A 10,190-nucleotide genomic window follows, 5' to 3' on the forward strand; every position below is an offset into this window, starting at 1 on the left:
CCTGTTGAGTCTGGTATGTGGAGCCGTGTGGTTCCTTAGGGATGGGGTAACCTAACACCGCTCCCACACGCATACCTTGAGGTGTTATGTTGGAGTTTGAGGCAACTGTTGCTTGACGTCTTCAACCTGTCGGTGTCGGAATGGTTCTGGTGGCCTTCAGAAGTGTTCTCTCTACCATTCCCTCTACAGTAATTGAGGGTTTAATGTTATCAAACATTACTAGCATACATGGAGCACTGGTGAGCCTATTCCATCACCTGCACTCCTTACCCACCTATGAGATCCATTTGTGTTTAAGTCTTATCGCTAACCACATATTTACTATGCTCTGATTCCAGAAATGGTAACCGCTTACTTACAAAGTCTCTTTGATCCTCAGGCAAGGCTCACCGCCACATGCTGCTGAAGGTTTTTCCTTACTTCACTTAGCTGTGCTGCTGTCGTTGGGAGGGCAGTTCTGTCCCAGCAATGAGGCTTGTTGCACATCTGGCCAGCATAGAGGTTGCTGGACATGATGAGGCTGCCAGTCTGTCTGGTCCCACTTTCTGTCTCTGACAGACTGGGCGGGACTAGACTCAATAAGAGTGTCCACCCCAGTAAAGCCAGATCCTTATTCCTCATGTAAGTTATTCTAAATCCTGAAGGAAAAATGAAAGAAGTTCAGTGAACACATAGATAAATGTGAAGAGTGTTGTTAGCCCCGTGAGTGGCCAACACAATTTCAAATGTGCCTTGTGTTGTGATAAATCCTTCGTTTTCCTGCTTCGCGTCGACTTGCAGAGATACAGACCTAATGCCTCATTTCTTCTACAAGCTGTCTCAGTATGGTCTTTGCTCTTGAGGCCACTGGAATTCACTAAGGACCCTCTAGGCACACTTGGATCTCCAAAAATGTCTGAATTCATTAGCTTTGCTGCCAGACCCCATGATGCCACGCACTGTGTCTGCTTCCCAGCATCTTTACCCCTAGCCCTTGCTTATTTCTTGAGTGAACGTACCCAAATAGCAACACACTTAGCCCAGTGACTGTGACATGACCTGAAGCCTTGTGGCACAGTAGAGATTGTGTTACGTTTCCTGGGGAGCTGCTTGTAATATCTGTATAAAATAAAAGCAAGGTGATTTGAAATTGTTTTTGGAGAAGCAGTATACATTCCCAATTCCTCCACCTAATGAAGACCTTCACAGACCTGTTAGGGTAGGATGGAGAGTATCTCTCCCCCTTGTACCCATGACTTGCAAATCTTTAACAGTTTTGCAAAATAAAACGGAAATTGAGTAGCTCCCTACAAACAGCCTTTTTTTTTGTTTGTTTTGGTTTGGGGTTTTTGTTTGTTTTTCAAACTGTGATTAAAAATCTGAAAACTTCAGCTCTGCTGTCTGTAAATTGCGTTCCTATGTTTACGTTGGCATTTGAACTAGAATCGAGTTGTCTTCATTATGAACCAAAACAAGGTTGGGGGGTAGGGATGGGAATATACCCCTGGAATGATAATAGCTAAGCACTTGCACACTAATAAATTTAGGTGTTAATGTCTTGGTTTTGTGCTGTTTGGTTGCCATAGAGATGGGCCGCCTGAACTAATGGGTTTGTTGTGAGAAGTTCAATACACATTTGCCAAATGTTCTGTTTCTCTAGTTACCTCTCTGCTTTCTCCAATGCCATCGAGCAAATGAGTTTGGAGCCAAAGCCCTCCTGCCCTTTTGGAGCTTAGAGTGAGGGGCTGCTGGGAGAGAGGATCTCAGAAAACGGGGCTTGCTGCAGGTTCTGCAGAGCTACGAAAATAGATGCAGGAAACATCAGGGAGCAGCACTGTTTACAGTGTAACCCTGTGAGGCTATTTTGGAAACTGGCATATGTATTTATAGCGTATATTCCACGAAAGGCTGCAAATCAATGTCAGTATGAACAGAACAAGCAAGGGGGAGCGCTTAGCTCGCAAAGCGGCACAGGTAGAGACTGCGATTTCTCCTCCTGTGCCATAAGGACCTGCAGTATAGACGCCCCTGGGGCGTCTTTCCACCTTCCGAAAGCACCCTGGGGCAGATCTGCCTCACTTGCTGCATGGATTTGGTACACCCCTGATTTGCGCTGCTTGCTTGTTCTTCCCGCCTGGGGCTCATCCAGGGCTAAAAACAGACCTCCGTGACTTGGGTCCTACCCTGCTGGGATGCTTGTGGTGAGCCGATGCTTCTGAGTTGGATGTTTCCATGTGATGACATCTGAGGTTTAGCAGCAAGCCGTTTGGAGAGACCTTCTCAATTCTGGGAGTAAATTTATCTAATACTCTAGACAGATCATAGCTTTTTGGATTTGTTTTTAAAGGCCCAAAGAGATTGCTATCCTGTTCTATACATTACAGGCCAAAAAGTACTAGGAGGATTGACTCCAAGATGTGTGCAAGGGGCATCTGTTTTCCCAGACCTTTACTTCTGCTGGAGGAGGCATATGCACCCATTTAATTCCTACATGGAGAGTTTCCATTGCTTGGCCTCGCTGACATACAGAATATCTCATTAGGAAACCGTGTTTCTGCACAGAACGTTCACTGCGAGCATTTTTCTTTTGGTAGACTGAAAAATAAAATAAATAGGTGATTATTGTTTGGAACAATGACTTCCCTGTTTCTGTTTTGTGTTAAATCTCATCTCAGCTTTGTTTACAAAGTAGTATTTTTACTTTAAGGTTGGAGTCTCTCTCTGTCAAGTCATCCAGCTGCAAGCAGCCAAAAGAGGCCCTGACTCATTCATCTCTGCTGCAATGGTATTCCAGGGAGTTGTGGAGTGTTTCAGGAGAAGCGTGCACTCGGACTAGCAGTGTGGCATGGGGAAGGTGAAGGAGGAGGCGAAGGAACAGCTGCCAGGCAAGTGGCCTTTCAGAGAAGAGGAAACCAATGAGATGTTGCTTTTGTGGGTGTCTAACACCCGTTCGAATCTCCTCTAATACTAACTGGGAGGTATCTGTCATTAAGGGAGAGAGAAGACCATGCAGCTATGTGTGGTCCTCCTGGGAATTTGGAGTTAGCTTCAGATTAATGTATCTTTTTACTTAGAAGTCACTGAGAATTCACCGGTGGTGAGGTGTTTTTTTTGTCAGAACCTTCTCACTCACAGTGCCAGTGCACACTCTCTCATTTGAAAAGGGAAAAGAAAGCAAAATCCAAAGCTCTGAACAATTTTTTATTTTGCAAAGCTAAATATTTGGCAGCTGCCAAGTACTAAGCTGAAGAGTTTGTTGCCAAAATATTCTTTTCCAAAACCTTCTTTTTTAAGTTGGTGCTTGTTTAAAAAAAAAAAGGGGCATTTTTTCCCCCTGCATTTTTATGTAGAAAATTATCTGCGTAATTTCTTATGCTATGCTTATCATAGCTTGTCTGGAAAGCTTTATCCAAAATGAAAATCTGTCTTGTTTTAAAAGCTATTTCCTTCTATTTGAAAATGATGATTTTTGTCCATATTTGAGGCATGTTTTTTGTGGTGGGGAAGTTTTTCCGTATCTCCTGGCAAAGATCAGTGCACCTTGATAACAGGGCAAGTGATTCACTGATTGATGGCAGGGTGATGGGACAGAGTTTTACCCGATCCTGCCCTTTGGCTGCTTTTGGAACATTTTGGTTTGTTATTCATCTCTGTGGGTGCCTGGGAGCCCTGTGTGCAGTCTCACAGAGAAAGACACACCGCTCAAAGCAGTGCCTGAGCCAGCAGCCGCCGCCGGCATCCCCTGTAGGGTGCCCACACTGGCCTCAAGACTTCTCCGTGCCACATCATGCCAGAGCAGGGAGTCACCCGTTGAATAATCAGTTGAGCATTAACAACGAACAAGCTAACAGGGAGTAGGCACTGTATCTAAAGAACAAAGAGCAGGTGCGGATGTGGCTGATAGCAAAATAAACTGGGTTGTGTTAACTGCTGCCGGGTGATCTCCTGGGCTGTGCAGTTATTGTGGCTGTGGCTGTGGGAAAAGGTTGTGGATAGAGGTGGGGAGTCTAATAATGACAGGGGTCTTTCAAGACAGCTGGGGATGTTGCCAGCCCCAGGGGAACCGGCTGCCTGGTGGCATGCCCGTAACCTGGAGGAGTGAGTAGACCCAAGGCCAACACAAACTGGACAGTGCTTTCAGTTTGTAAGAGTGCACGTGCAGCACCGGTGCCATTGAGTGACTCAGCTGGCAAGACTTGCAAGGCAGAGGACTTGCAGAAGGACCTTGGGCTGAAAACCTCCTGGAGACAAATGCTGTGCCAGTGTCCTGTGCCCCGCTGTGGGGAACTGGGACTTGAAGATGGGTTGTGCTGGGCTCAGTCTGTGTTTCCTTGATGTGCTCAGCTGCTGGGACAGCTCCCATGGGAGTTTTGCCCAAGCAGTAGCTTTAATATCAGTGGCTTTCCCAGGGTAAAAGGCTGACCAGTTTTGCTAAAGGTGAGAATGGAGTGAACTATGTAAGATGACGATTATGGATGCCAACAAATAGATTGCTGGTTCTTGAGGTATATACGTGCAGCTTGCTTTCACTTTCCCAGATAATCTTACAGAAATTAAAGAAAAACAATGCTTTTCAACTGAGTATAGCACTAGGATCTTTTTTAATGGGATCTTTCAGACCACTGATTAATTCATTGGTGCCTTGTGATACACTTGTTCCAGTGCCACGTGAAACTTCTGGTACTGCCTCCTTCAGTTCAGAAACACGTGATGGCAGCACGTTTGCTGGGACATGGGGGAATCAGAGAGGAGAAGAAATGGGGAAAGGCTGGACTTGTCAGGAAACTTGGCTTGAGTTATTTGAGCAAAGAGTAAGGCTGACTGGAAAACAATTGTCCATGCACAAAGCAGAGACTTCACTCTGCACTGGCAGGGTGGAATTGAAGAAGAGTCCTGTCCCTGTTTTTTAAAAAGAAGCAGAAATGCAACAAGGCATGACTGGTAACCTAGGAGGAGAAACCTGAGGTACCTGATGGGCCTGGACTGATGAGAGCATCCTAAAACACAAGTCAGTCCCTCGAGGTCTCTGTTACAGCAAGAGTAACAGCAAACCAGTAAGTGCCTCTCCTTGCAACGCCGGCTCTAAATGGAACTGTAGACCGAGTGCTTGCTGTGGCTTTCGGAAAGGTGATGATGAGTAGGTTAGAAGTTACCTGCACTTTAAAAAACCCCAACTTTTATATAAATATATAAATAAAATTATGTAAACCAAAACTGCCCAGTCATGCTAAGGCCTTAGCAAACACTTTGCAAAACCTTTGACTTACTTTTGATGTTAGATGAACACCTAATAAACTTAATTAAAGTTTAATTAGTGTAAGTAGGCTAAATGTGGTAGGTCAGCAGGCACAGCATAAGCTAAACTACTGTTGGCAATAGTAAACCTGACAAAAAAAAAAAAAAAAGAAGAAGAGAAAATTGCCTTCTTCAAAATAAATACCTTTAAGGGACTAGTTCAGGCTAGCTGCTTTGTCCCTCATTGGTGGTTTTCTAAAAAAAATTTCTTTCCCCAGGCAATACTGACCAATTAACAGCAAAGCCTGTTTCCTCACATCAGTGAAAAAAAACATGTTTTGTCCTTCACGTTTCTGCTGCAGTGTGCTGTGGAATTTCCCCCAAAACAGTTTTCTTAAGTCTTGGCATATGGCACAGAGAGGTATGTCTCACTGTTTTCTGCTATTCTTTTCTTTCCAGTAAAGTGCTAGATGATGACTACTGTAGTTAGACAGCCCAGCTGAGTTTATTAAAGATCTGATAATCATTTATTAAAGATCTTAAATGAAATCTGGCTGTGCATCACCAGCTTTGCTGGCCATCATTGTTTAGGATGTCCTTCAAGCTAAGGATGATGTTTCCTTGTCTTTGAAATGAGATTTGGATTTAATTTGAGTATTTTGGCATGCAGGTGACTGTGTTGACCTATGGCGATCTCTCCTTTTTGTCATAAAACTGTGTTGCTCACTGGATGCTAGTAGGCAGCACAACTGAGCCATCAAGGTCTGTTCATACGTCCTTGGCTTGTTCAGCTGCTTCTACATGAAGGTCTGCTCTTGCTGCCCAGGAGAGCCTATGGACAGCAGGATAATGGAAGGAGGCTTGCCCATGTGAAAACTTTTGGTCTGGGAGGTAGTGTTGCCTCTCATAATGGGAATGTCTCTCATTCATCATCAGTGAGAATCTGTGACTCAGCCCAACACCACTGATCCAGAATGTGATCCCAGTTACATGCGCTTTCTTTCAAGTGCTTTTTTTGGACTGGAGTGTTGGGCTGCCCATTGTATCCTCCCAAATTAAGCCTTTGTGCATCAGCATGCACATCACCTGGCTGCTGTTGTTCAGTTCAGCTTCAAATTCAGAGCTGTTGTGCTGCAGGGCACCTCTGCTTGCTGTTGCATCTCCCTTTGGGAGGCCACAAGCTGCCTCTGTGTGGGAATTCTCTAGCTCAGAAGCAGGAGATAGCTGATACCGAGGAAGCAAGATACCAGGGAGACAGAGACTAATTTGACAGTGTGGTCTGTAGGCTGCCGAGTTCAAGGCCCCGCTCTGAATCAGGTCAATCAGGAATATGTTTTCCTCTTTCTTGGGTGAGGAATTATACTCTGGCCATGAGACCATGTGCTGGTAAGTCACAGCATTTTGCAGTCAGCTCTAGCAAAGATTCAGCTTGTTTCTTATTTTATCTGTCTTGATTTGATCATCCCTAAAAATAATCTGCAATGCAAGATACCGCAGTGCTGAATTCCCCAGCTGAGCAAGTGGAACATGTTGAGAGGGTTTCTTGGATCAAAGTTCTAGGAGAGAAGCCAAAAGCAAAAGTCAGGCTAAAGTTCAGGAGTATCCTTCAGATATAGAAAGTAACCACACACAAAAAGCTGTTGTTCTCATGAGACTTTATTAGGCTCTGGAAGAAGCAATGCAAGTTTCGGACTCTACTGCAGTTAAGTTGGAGGGAATATGAAATGCCCTCCGGGATCATATAGTGTCTGGGAAAATCGAGAGGAGTAGGAAGTATTTAGGGCAATGGTCTCAGACACAACAAATGAAATCCTCTGCCTCCAAAAGCCATGTGTCAGACACAGGCTAAAAATTCCAGTGACCAAAGCCTGCTCCTGTAACGTGCTATAGCTTTCTTGTCGAGTCATTATCACTGAGCGCAGGCAAGAACCAGGAGGCCTGCAAAATACATGAGCAAGCTACAAAGGGGGAGAAATATGGGTTTTTTTTTGTTTTATTAAGGATAGTTAGAGAAGTGTCGAATGAAGGGAAATTTTGGTCTTCAGAAGGATACAAGAAAATGGATGGATGGCAGGCTATAGGCCCTTGTAAAGTGTTCTTAAACTCAAGTACAATAAACTCATGTCAGCTGGAGCTATAGCCAGATGTATACAGTCATATAGCTATTTCTTGGTAATAATGATGGACAAGTAATGGTGGGAAAGTGATGAGCTGATGTCTGAGATGCTGGAAGGGGCTAAAAGGAGAATGCAGTGTGGGAGATATAGTAGAGCCACTGATGCACAGGCTTCTCCAGGAAGCCTCCTCTAGCAAGTGAAAACATAAACCCTGGTTGACACCAGGCTGTTCCAGATCAAGCAGCAACTGCTGAAGCCAAGCCCTTGTCCTTTAGGATATTGTGGGAGTCTTTCCCTATTTATATCTGTGTCTTGTTGAATCTTGCCATCAGGGCTCATTTGATTTTACTTTTGCAAGCATCAGTTGAAGAGAACATTTATGCTTGTGTCTCCAAGTAGCTGACGAGTGCGCTCCTATCAGTAATGTCCCACATGCCTACCACCAGCCTTGCCCCTTAAGAAAGGCCATTACTGCCCCGCAGTTTTCTCAGAGAGGGACTCTGCTTTGCTATCCTAATTTTGCTGTACATGACTGTGGATCTGCCTCCCGCTGCTCTGTGGGTAAGGCTGGTCATGCCAGCAAGGTCACTCTGAGTTGAGGTGCCATTTGTTTTTAATCAAGCTTGTAAAACCAGTCTTGCCTCTACCCTCTGGGTCAGGACTATTGTGACGGTACAGCTCAGGTGTCCTAGAGAGTACTGTTGTATTATAATTGCTTTTGCTGCTGAATGTTAGGTCTCTGAGTGCCTGGTAGGAACCACAGCCCAGCTGAGCACAAGGCATCACTTCATGGTATTAGGGGAACAGCAAGAGATGGAAAATGACTTTCTCACATCTAGAAAGCTGGAGGTACTTCCAGTGGTCCATGCTGAGACACTTGCCCCCATTTCCTACCCAGGCATCACCTACTCTTTCCATTTGGCCAAGGGGATATTTAATTATTTAATTTTTTAAAAATAGAGCAGTTTTGACAACAGAGACTAATACATCCTTGTTGGCAGTGCATCTGGCACCTGGCCAAGATGAGACATTTTATGTGAACACAGACTGATGCTCATTTATCACTGCTTATTATTGTCACCTGCCTCAAACCCAGACGTGTGAGTGCTTTTTTTTTAAAATGAGCTGTGCAATGCCCTGATTTCTAAGTGGCTTCTGCCAATCCTTCTTCTGCCCCTCATGAAGTGTGGTTTCCCAACAGTACTGTCATCTGAAAATGGCCTCCCTAATAGCGCAGCAGGACACAAGGTCACTTCCTTCTTAATGATGTGCTCAAAGGAGAAGGCAAGCCTGGTGTCAGCCTTGCAAATCCATCCTGAGACTTGGGTTGCCTTTGAAACTGGTTGAAAATTCAAAGTGGGTAGCTAAACGCAGTGGTATGGAAACTGCTGGAAGAACAGTATAAAATAACCCAAGACTTTTAATCTAGAAAACAGCACAATGTTATGACTCTCTTAATTTGTCCTAAGTGCTTTTTTATCAAGTGAAATCAATTTGTTATGTATCTGCAAAGGACTTCATTCAGTCCAAACCCTTACAAACAACACTTGTGTTACACATCAGTTTACTCCCTCCCAGAACATGTGGAAAACATTGCCTGCTCTCTTCTTGTCCTGTGTATCCTGCTACTCACTGATATCTTTAATGTCTTGATGAAAATTAAAAAGCAGTTTCTTCTTGGAGAGAAGTCCTTGGAGTTCAGAGGGACTGGCCTGAGGACAACCTAATTGAAGAAGGAAAAGAAAATCAGCGATTTTGTTTCTGTGCACCATCACAGACAAGGGTACAGTTAGTGCTGGTGATGGCCAGTGCTTTCTGGGAGCTTTGGAGCATTTAGCAAGAGAAAATTGTATCACATGTTAATTGAAGTTTCCATTGCCAGCCCTGGGGAGCCCACAGAGAGGTGTAAAATGATGCATCCTACTTGTTCTCCTGGCTGGGCTGAACCTCTAGCTCGAAACATGTTTTTGGTCAGGCTAAGCAGGTGCGAGTGAGGTTTTATAAGGTAGCAGATAGTTTGAGTGAAAAGCTTCTATTCTGAGATGCACAGCTGGAACCAGCATGTTGCTCTAAGGAGCTTGCAGGGGATGCACAACCTTTGCTTGCAGATGGCAAGTGGTACCCCGGGGCTTTCCAAATGTCCCACATGCAGATGAAGCACGAGTATAAGCGTAGCCTGCACTTGTGCTTTGCATTTTGAGCTGCTACAGATTCCAAACCTCCTTTTTACATCTTTAAACTCAGCTGTTTCTGGTCACAGTGGCTGGGATGCCGTGTGATGGAGCACAACACACCTCAGGGGGACAGTGACATGGCTCAGTCAAAAGAGGTTATAACTAGTTGGGTTGTTTGTCTTTCTGGATGGCAGTGTGATGCATTTCTGGTTTGAATTCATCTCCTTGTATATCTTGCTCTCTGCCAATTTGATTCTGGCTTTTTGTAGTGCCAAAAGTAAAGACACTTTCATGCTATAACAGAGTTATTTAGGTTTACAAAGTACTCAGTGTCCTGTGCAGAGTATTTACTTTCCATACATACCCCATACCTATTTTTTACTGTATCAGTTAAAAGTTAGTAGTAGCCTTATACTCTTTTATGAGGCCATAATCAGACTCCCAAGTGGATAAATCAGGAAAGCAAAGGAAAACACAGTGCAATTGGTATTATTGTTCTTAAATGAGGGTAAAGGTTGTTGTTTTACAATTGAAGGGCACTTGGTATGAAGGGAAATGGTTGTTTCTACCCTGGCAGATCTTAAAACTAAGAAACCTGCTCTGTTGTTAAAAACAGCCATCTGACCGAGCAAACACTGCACTTTCTGAAAGGGCTTAATTGGAAAGCGGGGCTTTTTCCCTGATA

Source organism: Falco cherrug, chromosome 8 (assembly GCF_023634085.1).
Source record: "Falco cherrug isolate bFalChe1 chromosome 8, bFalChe1.pri, whole genome shotgun sequence".
Taxonomy (NCBI): Eukaryota; Metazoa; Chordata; class Aves; order Falconiformes; family Falconidae; genus Falco; species Falco cherrug.